At 43.2% G+C, this 17600-nt stretch overlaps 1 protein-coding gene and 1 non-coding gene across 2 annotated transcripts in view; both read left to right on the top strand.

Annotated features, from left to right (window-relative positions):
- LOC147105998 (E3 ubiquitin-protein ligase TRIM33-like) overlaps positions 1-17600 on the top strand; it is a 161955-nt gene that overhangs the window by 95036 nt on the left and 49319 nt on the right.
- Positions 1977-2059, top strand: trnal-uaa (transfer RNA leucine (anticodon UAA)). The gene has a single exon. It is a non-coding gene; the product is annotated as a tRNA-Leu (tRNA).

Raw genomic sequence — 17600 nt, 5'->3', positions numbered from 1 at the left:
CACTGTCTCACTGACTGTTTCCCGCTCTCTCTCTCTCTGTCTGTCTCCGTCTCTCTAACTGTCTCTGTCTCTCTGTCTGTGTCTCTCTCTGCCTCTCTCCGTGTCTCTCTCGCTCTTTGTTTCCCTCTCCTTGCTCACTCCTCCCTCTGGGGCTGGTGAATGAGCCCAGGTCTGTTCACAGCGCCATTCTTGCTCTGAGCTTCTGCAGTGAACGCCCAGCGCTGTCCTCCGTCCTGTTGCCGGTCAGTATAGTGGAGTACCCCCTCTCACCCACCTGAGGCAGCGGTTCAATTCCCCGACCCGGAGGAAGCCTCTTTACTATGTGAAATAGTGTTTATTTTTCTTCGTGTAACTTCGTGTTTAAAAGCTACAGAGAAAAATAGAAGAGTAAAAAAATGGGGTTACGTCGTTGGACTTAAGATCCAATGGATTTAAACCCAACTTGGGTGGAACCCCACTCCGTGTATCTCTTTAACTTAATACCGATTTCTTTTCATCCTGCTCAGTGACACTCGTTTGCCATCCGCTGAATCTTAATCAATCAAATAATGAGATGTTTATTGATCTGAAAAGTAAGTTTCCATATTTAATTGTAATTCTTAAAATGCTCTTTTACCATCTGCTGAATCTGCATTTTTCTCTAACTCTCTCTCTGTCACTCTCAACTAACAAAGAGGTGGAATTGTGAAATGATTCTATACCTTTCAGTCTGTATCTCACTTGGTCTTCCTCACCGGTGGGAATACTCACCACTATAATAACGAGGAACTAATGAAAGCAAAGTCTATCAGAGCAACAATGGAGCTGTGAACAGAACTGGAGAGTGTGAGAAGGAGACAGGGAGAGAGAGAGATAGAGAGACCGAGAGAGAGCGACAGAGAGTGATAGAGAGAGAGAAATAGACCGACACTGACAGACAGAGAGAGAGACAGACACACAGAGAGAGAAACACAGAGAGAGAGACATTGACAAAAATGGAGGATTTTAACATTGATTTTTTTCTGCTCTCTTTTAACAAGGGGGATTTTAAGGAGCTGCAGAAAGGTGTTAAATAAAATCGCCCCGCCCGCCGGTCTGTCCACAGTGCGATTCTTGGTCTGCGCTTCTGCACGGAACGCACTGCAATGTCCTTCGTTAGTGCAGTGGTGAGCATCCTCGCCTGTTACACCATAAGACCGGAATTCAGATCGCGGCGGCCTCTTTAATGATATTTCTTGCTGTAGCATCGTGTTATAAAGTTATAGAGAAAAATCAAAAAACTGCGAGAGGAGATTGTCTCTGAGAATTGTCCTGTGCGGAGACTGTTCAGGGACTGAGTGCTGTTTTGCTCCAGAACGATGGATGATTGCGATTTTATCTGAGCAACATTTAAAGTCTTACAAAACCAGTAGTCGTGGACGAGTGGTTAAGGCAATGGACTAGAAATCCATTGGGGTCTACCCACGCAGGTTCGAATCTTGCCGACTACAGTTCCAGCATTTTTCATCCCATTTCATTTCAAAATGTAACCAAATCCCTGGAAAACTAATCCTGAGTTAAGCGGGATTCAATCCCACAACTTTCAACAGCTCGAGATTTTTCTCGTTTTCATTGATCTGCAAGTATTCATCAAATATACGGTCAGAAATAGAACAAAAATCAGGTAAATTACCGACAGTGTTTCTCTCTGTCTGTCTGTCCCTCTCTATGTCTGAGTCACTGTCTGTCTGGGATTATGTTTATATTTATGTCTGTTTACATCCATCTGTGTGTGTTTATGTCTGTGTCTTTCTGCAACTACCTGTGTTTATGTCTGTGTCTCTTTGTGTCTGCCTGTGTTTCTGTGTGTCTGCCAGTCACTTGGGTAACAAGCTGGGATACTTTCCTCAGCCTTCACATCTTTCCTAATGTCTAGTGCCTAAAATTGGACACAGCTCTGTGGCAGGGTGGGGCTTGAAGTCCGATTCTCACAGAGACTGTCCACAAGCAAAACCGGCACCAGAATGGCCGAGTGGTTAAGGCGTTGGACTTAAGATCCAATGGGTTTATACCTGCGTGGGTTCGAGCCCCACTTCTGGTAGTTCTTTAATTTAAGTACAGCAGGAAAAAGTCAATATCATAGCCTCCTTTGTCTCATTCTCTCTCCCAGTCTCGCTTTTTCTGTGTCTCGGTCTCTCTCTGTCTCTGCTCCTCTCTGTCCCTGTTTGTGTAGCTCTCTCTCTCCCAGTCTCTGTCTCTGCCTCTCACTCTCAGTCTCTCTTTGTCTCTGTTTGTATGTCTCTGTCTCTCTCTCTCTGTCTCTCTCTATCTGTGTCTGTGTCTCTGCCTGTCTCTCTCTGTTGCTCTCTCTCTCTCATTCTGTCACTCAATTCAATTCAATTCAATTCAAATCGCTTTATTGGCATGACCAGTTACATCTTATGTTGCCAAAGCATCGAAAAACATTCATGTTTGTACCCAAAAATACAGATCTATCCATACAGTGTATAAACAGATATATCCCTGAGTGTATAAATATACTTTCATATAATTTATATATACTCTTTTCTTATATTTAGTGGGTGTCCCTCTGTTTATGGCAAGCTGTAACATAGTGTGCCGCTAGTGTTACACAATTTCTCTCTTCCCCTAGTAGGTATGGGAGTTTTTGGTCTTCATTCAAATTTCTGAATTCTGGGCATATTTTTGTGAATTTTGGGTAGAAATTCTCCCTTATGCCCTGATATTTTCTACAAGCTGTGAGGAAGTGCATCTCTGTCTCCACCACTCCCTGACTGCAGTGAGAGCATAACCTGTCCTCTCTTGGTAGCCGGGTCTGCCTGTATCTACCTTTTTCGATCGCCAGGTTATGTTCACTAAGTCTGTACATTGTCAAGGTTTTTCTCAGTTTGCTATCCTTTACCATGGTCAGGTAATCAGCCATGTTGTATTGTCTGTTTAGGGCCAAGTAGCAATTGAGTTTGCTTTGGGTTTTTGTTGTTTCTGCCCAATATGACAGATATTTTTCCTTTTGCTTAGCGACGATTGTGTTGGGTCAAATTCTTTGTATTACGCTGTCACTGTCCTGGGGCTGGTTATTGTTAGTAGTGTTAGTAGTTACTTCACTGAGTCCCAGGACCAGTTGACTGAGGGTACTCTTCTTTATGATCCTCTCTTGGCATTTCAGGGCTTGGTAATGATAGCATTGGGGGTTGCTCATTTCTAGGTGTTTCTAAAATTTGGTGGCTCTTTTTTGGATAGTGATTATTAATGGATATTGGCTTAGTTCTGCCCTGCATGCATTGTTTATGGTTTTCCTTTGAGTCCGGAGGATACTTTTACAGAATTCTGCATGCAGGATCTCAATTGGGTGTTTGTCCCATTTTACAAATTCTTTTTGTGTTAGCGGTCCCCACACCTCACTGCCATAGAGTGCAATTGGTTCAATTACTGATTTGAAAATTTTGAGCCAAATGCTAATTGGGATTTCTATTTGGATTGATTTTTTAATGGCATAGAAAGCCCTTCTTGCTTTCTCTTTCAGTTCATTCACAGCCAGTTTGAAATTTCCCGTAGAACTGATTTTTAAGCCCAAGTATGTGTAGTTAGTGGTTTGTTCAATTTTGGTTGTTCCTAGTGTGAAATTTATTTTGGGTCCCTGATGTCTGGATCTTTGCTGGAACACAAGGACTTTGTTTTTTTCAGAACTCTTTTGTCGAGTTCTGTTCACAGCTCAATTGTTGCTTTGACAGATCAAACATCCACCAATTCCTCATTAGTATAGTGGTGAGTATCCCCGTCTGTCACGCGGGAGACCGGGGTTTAATTCCCCGATGTGGAGGAAGTTTTTATAAAAGCTCCAGTTTTAAAATGTTGTGCAACTCCTTAAAATCCTCATTGGAAAAGTAGAACAGAAATAAATCATCAAAAATAACTTTTAAGGATTTACTGGCATGTGAAGAACCTTATAACAACTTCCTGCACCAGTTCCTCGTTAGTATAGAGCTCTCTCTCTCTCTCTGTTTCTCTCTCCCTTTTGTGTGGGGCGCGGATGAGGGAGAGAGTGACAGAGAGAAAGAGATTAACAGGGTTACGGACAAAAAGCGGGGGTGGGACTGAGCACCACTGCTCTTTCAAAGAGACAGCACAGGCACGGTGGGCCGAATGGCCTCCTTCTGTGCTGTAAGTTTCTATGAATCCATGACACTCAGAAAAGCTTATTAAATATGTGACTTACACATAAACATAGAGAGCAGGCACACATGTCTGTGTGTGTGTGTGTTCGAGTCTTTGTCTCAAACACTGCATAACTACTTCCTCTACCAGGCCCTTGATAGTATAGTGGTGAGGATTCAATTCCCTGACAGGTTATCTCTCTCTCTTTAACTGTCTCTGTCTCTCTCTCTGTCTCTCTCTCCAATTCCAGTTCCAATTTTCCAATTCAAATGCTTTATTGGCATGAAAGTTTACAGAGAACCATATTGCCAAAGCTTACATAGCAAAAAGGTACAGTTTTCCAACATTCTGTAGGTGTCAATCGATTTGACATTTGTTGGGTACATGCAATATTACTTTTAAACAATATTAATTTTAAACAGTCTTTGTACTTCATTTGGTACGTTCAATATTAATTTTAAACAGTCTTAATTTTAAACAGTCCTCAGGTTGTGACATGTTGTTACATATTTGGCCCCAAGGTATGGTCTGTCTCCTTCTCCCAGGACTAATCTCAATTTTGACAGGTCATCCAATTCCTTGAAATCTGGGGTTGTTTGGCTTAGCTTGTTGAATAATATGTTTCTTAATGTGTTGAATTTTTTGCATTTTAGGAGGAAATGCATTTCTGTTTCAACCTCGCCGGCCAGACATTGATCGCATATTCTATTCTCTCTAGGCTGCCAGGATTTCTTGTATCTGCCTTTTTCAATTTCCAGTTGGTGGTCGCTTAGTCTGTACCTGGTGAGGGTCTGTCTCTGTTTTGTGTCTCTGATGGTCGTGAGGTAGTCTGCCAGTTTATATTCTCTTTTTAGGGCCCGGTAACATTCTAATCTGCTTTGGCTTTCGGTTATTTTGTTCCAATGTTCCAGGTAGGTTTCTTTGCATTGTTTAATGATTTGGTTCACTCGGATTGGTGTTTGGACGGCTGTGTTGGTCTGGGGCTGGTCAGGGTCCGGCTGAGTACTTAGTTTCAGTAGCAGCTGACTCAGGGGACTCTTTTCTGGGTTTAGCTCTTGGGTCTGAAAGGCTTTGAAATGAAGGGTGTCTGGGGAGCTAGATTTGAGGTGATTTAGGAAGTTTAGTGCTCGTTTTTGGATGTTTATTATCAGTGGGTATCTGCCTAGTTCGGCTCTGCATGCATTTGTTGGCGTTTTTCTTTGGGTGCGAAGGATGCTTCGGCAGAATTCTGCATGTAGGGCTTCTATTGTGTGTTTTTCCCATTTAGTGTAGCTTTGGTGATTTAGCGGGCCCCATACTTCACTAACGTACAGTGCAATGGGCAGGATTATGCTGTCAAATATTTTGAGCCAGATTTTGATTGGGATTTGGATGTTGTAGAATTTTCTTTTTATTGCATATAGGGCTCTTCGGGCTTTTTCTTTTAGTGCATTCACTGCTATGCTGAAGCTCCCTGATGCTGTAATAGTTAGACCAAGGTAGGTGTAGCTCATAGTGTGTCCTATAGTGGTATCACTGAGGGTAAACTGGTATTTGTTTTCCTGACATCTGGGCCTTTTTTGAAAAATCATGATGTTGGTTTTCTTTAGATTTACTGTTAGAGCCCAATTTTGGCAGTATTTGTCGAGTAGGTCTAGTTGTTGCTGTAATCCCTGTTCTGTGGGAGACAGCAGAACCAGGTCGTCCGCATAGAACAGGGATTTCACTTCTCCATCAAGGAGACGGAGACCTGGTGACTCGCTTTGCTCCAGCATGTCTTCTAATTCATTTATGTATATGTTGAACAGGGTCGGGCTCAAATTGCAGCCCTGCCGGACGCCTCTTCTCTGGGTGAAGAAATCGGTGCGTTTGTCTCCAATTTTGACCCCGCATTTGTTTTTCAGATACATTGATTTAATAAGGTCATAGACTTTGCCCCCTATTCCACACTGAAGAAGTTTATAATAGAGCCCTTCGTGCCATATAGAGTCAAAGGCTTTCTTGAAGTCGATGAAACAGGCGAATATTTTCCCATTTTTTGTTTGGTGTATATGTTTTTCAATGAGGGTGTGAAGGGTATAGATATGGTTGGCGGTGCGGTGTTTTGGAAGAAAGCCTATTTGTTTTTTTCTGAGGATATTATGTTTGTTAAGAAAATCAAGTAATCTACTATTTAGAATACTGCAGAATAACTTCCCTAGACAACTGTTGACACAGATGCCGCGGTAGTTATTTGGGTCTGATTTGTTTCCGCTTTTATATATGGGGGAGATTAGTCCTTGGCACCAGATATCGGGAAAACAGCCTGAACGTAATATGATGTTGAATAATTTGAGTACCGCACCCTGCATCTCCATATTGCTGAACTTGAGCATTTCATTTTTGATGTTGTCTGGGCCACAGGCTTTCTTTAGGTGGAGAGATTTTGTTTTTGTGGCCAGTTCTTTCCATGTGATTGGGGAGTCTAGAGGGTTTTGGTTGTCTTTAATTGTTGCTTCTAATGTGTGGAGTTTTTCTGTGACCTGATGTTGACTTGGGTTTGTTTCGTTTATTGGGATGTCTTTGTAGAGGTTTTCAAAATGTGTTCTCCAGATGTCGCCATCTTGGATTGGTAATGCTTGCAATTGTGTTGTACTCAGGTTATTCCACATTTCCCAGAATTGTTTTGGATTGGTGGAGTTTTCAATTTCTTCGAGTATTTTGTGGGTATAGTTTTGTGTTTTGTTCCTAATGGTGTGTTTATACCTTTTGAGGGTTTCATTGTATCTAGTACGTAGGTCCAGATTGTTTGGTTGGCGATGCTTTTGGTTTGATATTTTTCTCAGGTCTTTTCTGGCATTTTTGCATTCGTGGTCAAACCATTTCTTATTTTTATTTTGTCTTTTGTGACGCTTCCTCTTCTGTTTCACGAGGTCGGCTTTTACAGCTGCCTCATGGAAGATCATATTTATATCCTCTATGGCCATGTTTACACCATCTCTTGTGATCTCATATAGATTTTCTTTAAATTTTGAAATTTTACTTGTGAGATCAGGTGAATTTAGTGCTGTGATGAATTTATCTCCACTGTCTGGGGCCCATCTGTATGTCTGGTTTATTTTATGTAGCTTACTGGGTTCCTTTTTTGTGTCTGTAGTTTGGGCAGAAAGTTTAAGGTACACATTTATTTGGTTATGGTCTGAGAGGGGGGATTGCTGCCTGACAGTGAATGCGTTGATATCGCAGGGGTCCAGGTCAGTGATTGTATAATCCACCACACTAGACCCAAGAGTTGAGGAATATGTGAGTCTCCCTAAGGAGTCCCCTCTGAACCTACCGTTAACTATGTACAGGCCTAAGGCTCGGCAGAGTTGCACTACCTCCCTACCGCTTTTATTTATTTCACAATCGAGGTTGTTCCGGTTTGCGATGGCTGGTGTGACATATAGAGGGGTCTGGCCAAACACATGGTTGTTGCCCTGTGGGTCTATGAAGTCAGGTTCACATCCGGTCCTTGCATTTAGGTCCCCACATAGTAGCACCTTTCCTTGGGCCTGGAAATGGCTGATTTCCATGTGGAGAGTGTCAAATATCTCCTCTTCAAAATATGGCGATTCTATTGGAGGTATGTAGATCGCACATAAGTAAACATCGTTTTTTGCTATTCCTATATTTTTATCTAATTTTAGCCATACGTGTGATTTTCCCTGTTTTATCGGTGAGATGTGTTTGTTCAGTTCTCCTTTATACCACACCAGGATTCCCCCGGAGGTTCTGCCCTTGCGTGTCTTAGTGTTCTTTACTGAGGGCACAATGATTTCATGGTACATTGGAGGACAGTGGGTCGGCATGTCCTTTTGGCACCATGTTTCTGTTAACACAATTATATCAATGTCTTTTATAGCTTTTAGGAATTCAGGGTCTGTACTCTTCATCCCAAAAGTTGAGGAGCGGAGACCCTGGATATTCCAGCAGCTTATGTGGAAAGAACGCATTTATATAGTTCAAAAAAAACTCTGTCTCTCTCTGTCTCTCTCTGTCTCTCTCTGTCTCTCTCTGTCTCTCTCTGTCTCTCTCTGTCTCTCTCTCTGTCTCTCTCTCTGTCTCTGTCTCTCTCTGTCTCTCTCTGTCTCTCCAATTCCAATTCCAATTCAAATGCTTTATTGGCATGAAAGTTTACAGAGAACCATATTGCCAAAGCTTACATAGCAAAAAGGTACAGTTTTCCAACATTCTGTAGGTGTCAATCGATTTGACATTTGTTGGGTACATACAATATTACTTTTAAACAATATTAATTTTAACAGTCTTTGTACTTCATTTGGTACGTTCAATATTAATTTTAAACAGTCTTAATTTTAAACAGTCTCTCTCTCTCTCTCTCTGTCTCTCTCTCTCCAATTCCAATTCCAATTCCAATTCAAATGCTTTATTGGCATGAAAGTTTACAGAGAACCATATTGCCAAAGCTTACATAGCAAAAAGGTACAGTTTTCCAACATTCTGTAGGTGTCAATCGATTTGACAATTGTTGGGTACATACAATATTACTTTTAAACAATATTAATTTTAAACAGTCTTTGTACTTCATTTGGTACGTTCAATATCTCTCTGTCTCTCTCTCTCTCTCTCTCTCTCTCTCTCTCTCTCTCTCAATTCAATTCGCTTTATTGGCATGACAAGTTACATCTTATGTTGCCAAAGCATCGAAAAACATTCATGGTTCAACACAAAAATACAGATCTATCCATACAGTGTATAAACAGATATATCCCTGAGTGTATAAATATACATTCATATAATTTGTATATACTCTTATATTTAGTGGTTGTCCCTCTGTTTATGGCAAGCTGTAACATAGTGTGCCGCTAAGGTTACACAATTTCTCTCTTCCCCTAGTAGGTATGGGAGTTTTTGGTCGTCATTCAAATTTTTGAATTCCGGGCATATTTTTGTGAATTTTGGGTAGAAATTCTCCCTTATGCCCTGATATTTTCTACAAGCTGTGAGGAAGTGCATCTCTGTCTCCACCACTCCTTGACTGCAGTGAGAGCATATCCTGTCCTCTCTTGGTAGCCGGGTCTGCCTGTGTCTACCTTTTTCGATCGCCAGGCTATGTTCACTAAGTCTGTACAATGTCAAGGTTTTTCTCAGTTTGCTATCCTTTACCATGGTCAGGTAATCAGCCATGTTGTATTGTCTGTTTAGGGCCAAGTAGCAATTGAGTTTGTTTTGGGTTTTTGTTGTTTCTGCCCAATATGACATATTTTTCCTTTTGCTTAGTGACGATTGTGTTGGGTCGAATTCTTTGTGTTACGCTGTCACTGTCCTGGGGCTGGTTATTGTTAGTAGTGTTAGTAGTTACTTCACTGAGTCCCAGGACTAGTTGACTGAGGGTATTCTTCTTTATGGTCCTCTCTTGGCATTTCAGGGCTTCGTAATGATAGCAGTAGGGGTTGCTCATTTTTAGGTGTTTCCAAAATTTGGTGGCTCTTTTTTGGATAGTGATTATTAATGGATATTGGCCTAGTTCTGCCCTGCATGCATTGTTTACGGTTTTCCTTTGAGTCCGGAGGATACTTTTACAGAATTCTGCATGTAGGATCTCAATTGGGTGTTTGTCCCATTTTGCAAATTCTTGTTGTGTTAGCGGTCCCCACACCTCACTGCCATAGAGTGCAATTGGTTCAATTACTGATTAAAAAAATTTGAGCCAAATGCTAATTGGGATTTCTATTTGGATTGATTTTTTAATGGCATCTCTCTCTGTCGCTCTCTCTGTCTCTGTCTCTGTCTTTTATTGACATGTACAGTAGCCATTGCTCCCCCTGAACTTTTCTCGATTATTCCTCCTACACTGCAGGCACACCATCCTCCACTTTTTTTCCCCCCTCTTCCTGTTTTTCCAAATTTGTAGAAATCGAGATTCTCCTAATCTAACTTGTTCTGTCTCAGGACCTCAAAACTGTGGAGCTGCTCAGCTCCCTCCCTCCTGCAATCTACTACTGTTTTGAACCTTGCTGGTGTCTTGCACCTAGTTCACGTGTGGAAAAAAACTACAACATTCACACAAGGTCGTCAATGATAACGTATTGAGGAGACTGTTGAAGTCCAGCTGAACTTCATTGTGTGCAATCTCATGGTAAATATATTAATCTCCCGAATAATATTGTGGCCCTTAAATGCTCCTCATGGAGATTGACATGCAAAAGTTCACTGATGAGGGATCTGTCTCACTTGTGGTGAGTTTACATGGTGAGAGATTGAGAACATAACATAAGAAATAGGAGCAGGAGTAGGCCATTCGGCCCTTCGAGCCTGCTCCGCCATTCAATGAGATCATGGCTGATCTGCCTCAACTCCATTCACCGGCCCTATCACCATATCCCTTGATGCCCTTACTAGTCAGAAACCTATCGACTTCTGTTTTGAATATACCCAATTACTGAGCCTCCACAGCCCTCTGGGGTAGAGAATTCCAAAGATTCATCACCCTCTGTGTGAAGAAATTTCTTCTCATCTCAGTCCTGAATGGCCTACCCTTTATCTTGAGGCTGTGGACCCTGGTTCTCGACTTATCAGCTAAGGGAAACATCCCAGCATCCATCCTATCAAGCCCTGTAATAATTTTGTATGCTTCAATGAGATCCCCCCTCATTCTTCTGAATTCAAGAGATAACAGGCCTAATTTACTCAATCTATTCTCATACGCTGGTCCCGCCATCCCAGGAATCAATCTCGTGAACCTTTGTTGCACTAACTCTATGGTAAGTATATCCTTCCTTAGGTAAGGAGACCAAAATTGTACACAGTACTCCAGGTGTGGTCTCACCAAGGCCCTATATAATTGGAGTAAGACTTCTTTACTCCTGTACTCAAATCCTCTTGTAATGAAGGCCAGCATACCATTTGCCTTCCTAATGGCTTGCTGCACCTACACATTCACTTTCAGTGACTCATGTACAAGGACACCCAGGTCCCTTTGAGCATCTGCATTCCCCAATCTTTCACCATTTAGGAAATACTCTGCCTTTGTTTTTTCTACCAAAGTGGATAACTTCACATTTATCCACATTATAATCCATCTGCCATGTTCTCGCCCACTCACTGAGCCTGTCGAGATCCCCATGAAGCCTTTTCACATCCTCTTTGTAACTGACCCTGCCACCTAGTTTTGTATCATCAGCAAATTTGGAAATGTTACATTTAGTCCCCTCATCCAAATCATTGATATAGATTGTGAATAGCTGGGGCCCAAGCACCAATCCTTGCGGTACCCCACTAGTCACAGTCTGCCATCCTGAAAAAGACCCATTTATCCCTACTCTTTGTTTTCTGTGTTAACCAATCCTCAATCCATGCTAGTATATTACCCCCAATTCCATGTGCCCTAATTTTGTTCACCAACCTCTTGTGTGGGACCTTATCAAAGGCCTTCTGAAAATCAAAATACACCACATCTACCGGTTCCCCTTTGTCTACTCCACTAGTTGCATCCTCAAAGAACTCCAATAGGTTTGTCAAACAAGATTTCCCTTTCATAAATCCATGTTGACTCTGCCCAATCCTACTATTAGTTTCTAAGTGCCCAGTTATTGCATCCTTTATATAATAGATTCCAGCGTTTTCCCAACTACTGATGTGAGGCTAACAGGTCTGTAGTTCCCCGTTTTCTCTCTCCCTCCTTTCTTAAATAGTGGGGTTACATTTGCTATCCTCCAATCTGCAGGAACCGTTCCAGAATCTATAGAATTTTGGAAGATGACAACCAATGCGTCCACTATTCCAATGGCCACCTTTTTCAAAACCCTAGGATGTAGGTCATCAGATCCTTGGGATTTGTCGACTTTCAGGCCCATTAATTTTGCTAGTACATTTTTTTTACTAATAGTTTCTTTAAGATCCTCATTCTCGTCACACCCTTGATTTTCTCGTATTTCTGGGAGGTGTTTTGTGTCTTCCTCCGTGAAGACAGAAACAAGGTATTTATTTAATTCCTCTCTCATTTCCTCATTTCCCCATTATAAATTTCGGTATTCAGAGGGACCTGGGTGTCCTTGCACATGAATCACTGAAAGTTAACATACAGGTACAGCAAGCAATTAGAAAAGCGAATGGTATGTTGGCCTTTATTACAAAAGGATTGGCGTATAAGAGTAAAAAAGTCTTACTGCAATTATATAGGGCCCTGGTGAGACCACACCTAGAGTATGGTGTACAGTTTTGGTCTCCTTAAGAAAGGATATATTTACCTTCGAGGGAATGCAACGAAGCCTCACTGGACTGATTCCTGGGATGGGGGGATTGTCCTATGAGGAGAGATTGAGTAAACTAGGCCTATATTCCCTTGAGTTCAGAAGAATGAGAGGTGATCTCATTGAAACATATAAGATTCTTAAAGATGCTGAGCGGATGTTTCTCCTGGCTAGGTTGTCTAGAACTAAGGGTCACAGTCTCAGGATAAGGGGTAGGCCATTTAAGACTGAGATGAGGAGAAATTTCTTCACTCAGAGGGTTGTGAATCTTTGGAATTTTCTACCCCAGAGGGCTGTGGATGCTGAGTCATTGAGTATATTCAAGATAGAGATCGAGAGATTTTTGGATACTAAAGGAATCAAGGGATATGGGGATAATGTGGGAAGGTGGAGTTGAGGTAGAAGATCAGCCATGATCTTATTGAACAGGCTCGAAGGGCCTACTTCTCCTATTTCCTATGTTCTTGCATTCAATAGCTGCAACTTTTTGGGCAGGATTGCCGGGGCGTGTGCTTTGGTGAGCAAGGCAAGATAGAGTTACCAGAAGAAAGAACTTGCATTTATAAAGTGCCTTTTATGTCCTCGTCGCCGAGAATAATGAGCAATTTTTAGCTTGGCTCAGTACCCTCTGTGCCAAAAGGTTTGCGGGTTCAAGGCCCACTTCAGAACTTGAGTACGCAATTTAGGCTGACACTCCAAAGGGCAACTGAGGGTGGACCTACATTATTGGAGGTGCTGCCTTTCGGATGAGACATTAAACTGAGGTCCCGTCTCCCTGTTCTGTAGTTCCGGGGTGACATCTTAAAGATCCATAGCAACATTTGAGTTGTGCCAGTCTGCATGGCAATATTCTCCCCCCACTCCCCGAGCAGATTAACTGGTCATTCGTCCAAATACTATTTGTGGGATCTTGTAGAAATTTCTGCTTCACCTCAAAGCAATTAATTGTATGTGGTGTGCTTTGTGATGTTTGAAAGATGTGATTGCTACATTAAAGGTGCTATATAAATGCAAGTTCTTGTTGTTGATGAGACGTTATGTTGATGCAAGCTTTTCTGCCATACAACACGATGACAATTCTATTCCAGCGAGGCGGAACTGTTATTCGCTACTGCTCGTTGAGTACTTTGATTTGCTATTGCATCAAAGGAGCTGTTTCAGCTAATGTATTGGAACTTTTAGCAAAGAAACTGTTGACCTGAGGAATTTTGTGATGGCGATTAAAACTCATGGCAGGGCCACCGAACTGGAAGGTCACAACTTTAACTGGCGTTATCTAACTGTACTTGTGTTGCTGCATAGTGCTGTGTGTGCTTGCAACATTACCCACTGGAAGAGCGCCCAGAACACTTGCCAACCATCGGCCAATACATGACTACGGTGTCCTGTCAGAGTTTGCAGACCACGTTTGTCCACCAAGCTCTTGAAATGAGAGAGACCTCTTGCCGCCGGCTGTTATGGCCGGAAATGGCGGCTGCCTCGCTTTCTGGCACAGCCCGCAGAGGCCGCCATTTTGGGCAGGTCGGCAGCGCGGCCGTTGCCTGCGTGGGCTACACAAATAGTAATGAGGCAGATTGTGATGTCCATTGACGTTGCCGCTCCATTCAAAGCCCTCTCCAGAACATGACCAGCTGAATCTGCGTTCACCAGCGCTACTTAGAGGGACACCCACAACTTTGAGGTAAGTTTTGATTTTTGCTTTTGTACTGGTTCCTTTACAATTTATTTGAGTAGTGGCTTGGTGTAAGACATTTCAAAAGTTGTTAAAGTGTGCAGGGAGTGTTGCTGGATGTTTGCAAGGCTTTGGCTTTTAAAGGAAGGCCTCTAAGAACACCACTTGTTTCCAGTCCTGGGGCCTCTAGTTGCAGTCCCCCTTGGGCTGCAGCATGACATGGAGATGGAGCAGAGGCAGCAAAGAGGACAAGCTGCTCGCAGAGGGAGGAAGAAGAGGAGGAGGAAGCAGGCAACCCACAGCCCCTCTCTGACCGGCATATCCATGATCGAATCATCCGCCTGCAGTACCAGTGAACACAACGCCAATTCCTTTTTCAACATTAGTCCCACACCTTACCTTTCCTCTCTTAATGACCATCACAGCGTCCTCTTAGCCACAATGCCTAAATAAAAGCCACCACAAAGCACTTTCCAATCCAACTTTATCCATATATGCATTCAATATTACATCAAGTAATCACCCTTGTGCATTCCCGTAGTGACTGTTTTGCATGTTCCTTTGCCTCTCCTGATGCTCCTGCGCAGTGCTACCCCAGTGGCTGTAGCATGGCTGGTGGAAGGCTGCTGTCTTTCAGCTGGGGAGACTGCGGATGGCTAGGCAAGACGACCTTGAGGAGCTGGTGGCTGGGTGTGTGAAATTGAGTGACCATGTTTATTATTCTTTTTCACTCTACTTCTTGGTCAACCACTGCTGGGGAGGCTGGACTTCTTGGATGATTTTGAAATGAGGAAGGCACAAGGGTAGGATTGTGGTGAGGGGAGGGTGGTAAAGCAAGAGGTGGATGCTTACACTATGCGCAGCTTGTAAATCAGAAAATATTGTGGGATGTGCATGAGAAGGAGGATAACGTACCAGTATACCAGTATCTTATACTCTTTCAGCCCCGCCACTGGCTCAGCCATGCCCCTACCAAGAATGGCCAGCACTGTCTCCTCCCAGGGGGTGAGGTGATGCAGGCGAGGCTGTCCCCCGGTGGATAAGGCCTGCTGGTGCCGCTTATGCGCCACCTTTTCCTGCAAGAGAACGGGAAGTGTGTCAATGAGTGTGTTGTAATGTGTTTGGGTGATGTGTTGAATAACTGACTCTGTTCAAGCTGTGAGATGTGGGTGTGAGGCTTGCAGCAATTATAAGGGTGAGGTGAAGCTAGGAATGTGAGGTGTGTCTCGTGTTTGGCAGAGATTGTTGGTAGGTGAGTGATGGGGGTGTTGTGCTTTGAGCAGAGTGTGAGTCTAATGGCACAGTTGGTAGGAGACGGCTTTTAAAGATGCATTCACTGACCTTGACGTCTCGTCCGAGGTCATTAAACTTCTTTGGGCACTGGAGCCACGTCTGGAGGGCCTCTGTTTGAGTGTTCACCCCCTGCCCAAAGGCCTCGAGTACTGTGTCCGAGAGCCTGGCTACCTTTTCCCCGGCCTGTTGAGCTGAAGCAGCTTTAACATTTTTCAGCACCAGAAGGCAGCTGACCTTTTAGAGGCGCAGACTGCCTTTAAGAGGCGCAGGCTAGCTTTAAGTAACGCTTTAAGTGGAGTTGGCCTTGTGCGAACATCGCAAACTTTGGCTCCCTGCTGAGCACACAGCCTGCCAGCAGCACGTTCAGCGCAGGCCTGTGAGCTGTGAGCATGTAAAGTAGCAGGCAGCAGGAATTTGACTCCTTACAACGGGCATGGGCAGATCGCACAGCCTGATTCCGTGCCCATTTTTCAGCTTAATTGAATTTCTAGGCCATTGTTTCTTCCCCCTTGGGCCCAGGGCAGGTACCGTAACCATTTTTTCTCCCCAGTACGGTTTGCCAAACCACATTTCTTTCTGCACCAGAGGTTGCTTCACCAACCTCACCATCTTCTTATTACATCATCCAGCGGTTTCTTAACTGGCTCGAGTGTCCGGGTCTCAACCCTCCTTCCTGGCAGCTCGTTCCAGCTATTGATCACCCTCTTGTCTTTTATAAAAAAAAAAAAAAATACTTCCTGACAGATGTTCTAAAGCTGCCTTTCACAAACTCCATAAGGCGGCCACATTGCTGTACCCGAAGTTTTCGATTTACTTTCCCTCTCCTATTCTGAAGGCCCCTTCTGAGACATTTCTTTCTTGGAGGTTTGAAGAGCCCCTGAATTATTATCTTGTTGTTCTTCATAGTTTTATCCCTGTAACACTGGGGACCAGCCTCTTTGCTGTGACCTGCACACTGTCTAGGGTCTACATGAACCCCTTCGCGTGGCTAACGACCAGAACTGCATACGGTACTCTCGGTGCAGCATGGCCTAGGAATTTGGATTCTCGCCTCCGGGTCAGGAGGTTGTGGGTTCAAGTCCCACTGCAAAGACGTCGGCACATAATCCAGGCTGACACTTCCGGTGCAGTACTGAGGTAGGTGCCGACTTTCGGATGAGATGTTGAACTGAGGTCCCATCTGCCCTCTCAGGTGGACGTAAAAGATCCTGTGGTGTATGTAACCGTTCCACCTTTAAGAGAACTATTTTAAGAGATGCACTACTTTATCTTGGCTGCTGTATACTGTAATACCGGTGGTGACCACACCGGTATATAAGTGCTGTGTAATGATTTATTGGGCAGTTCAGCCTGACCTCCGACTAGTAAAGACCTGTTGAATTTACTCTTGTGGTCTGTGTGCAGTGATTCTTATTAACAATAACTAGAACACACAGACTTAACAGATCCCATTGTATTATTTTGAAGAAGAGCAGGGGAGTTCTCCTGTGTCCTGGCAAATATTTGTCTGTCAACCAACATCACTAAAAAATAACACATGATCTAGTCACATTGCTCTTTGTTGGACCTTGCTGTGTGCAAATTGGCTGCCGTGTTTTCTACATTACAATAGTGACTGCACTTCAAAAGTAATTAATTGGCTGTTTATGCATTTGGGATGTCCTGAGGTTGTGAAAGGCGCTATATAAATGCAAGTATTCTTTATTGACACATTTCTCTGTGCCGCATATGTTTTATTAAAATTGTGAAGCTGAAGCAGTGTGTTGCTGCTGAAAGAGTTAACGGGAAATGGACGGGTGATGAGGAAGTAGTGGATCAGGATCTCAAACAGGACGCAGGGTTGTCATTAGGACTTTTTTTGTTTGCTGGATGGAACATTGTGAACTGTAAACTTTGTTTTAATTCGAAATGGGAAACGTTGGAAATGCACAGCAGGTCAGGTGGCAACTGTAAAGCGGGAGGACGAGGTTAATCTTTCAGCACCATCGAAAGGCACACATTTGAAACATTAATCTTGTGCTTTTTCTCTTTGGAAACTGACTGTTCTAGCCTGGCCAATATTTATCCCTCAATCAACATCACTGAAACAGATTATCTGATCATTATCACATTCCTGTTTGTGGGAGCTTGCTGTGCGCAAATTGGTTGCCGCGTTTCCTACATTACAACAGTGACTAAACTTCAAAAAGTGCTTCATTGGCTGTGAAGCGCTTTTGACGTCCAGTGGTCGTGAGAGGCGCTATATAAATGCAAGACCTTTTCTTTTTATCTGTTCTGATTTCAGATTT

The sequence above is a fragment of the Somniosus microcephalus genome, chromosome 16 (genome assembly GCF_052327205.1).
Source record: "Somniosus microcephalus isolate GS21.2 chromosome 16, FLI_Smic_1.0, whole genome shotgun sequence".
NCBI classification, from domain to species: domain Eukaryota; kingdom Metazoa; phylum Chordata; class Chondrichthyes; order Squaliformes; family Somniosidae; genus Somniosus; species Somniosus microcephalus.
Note: the sequence above shows the minus strand (reverse complement) of the source record. Positions and strands in the feature narration are given on the sequence as shown.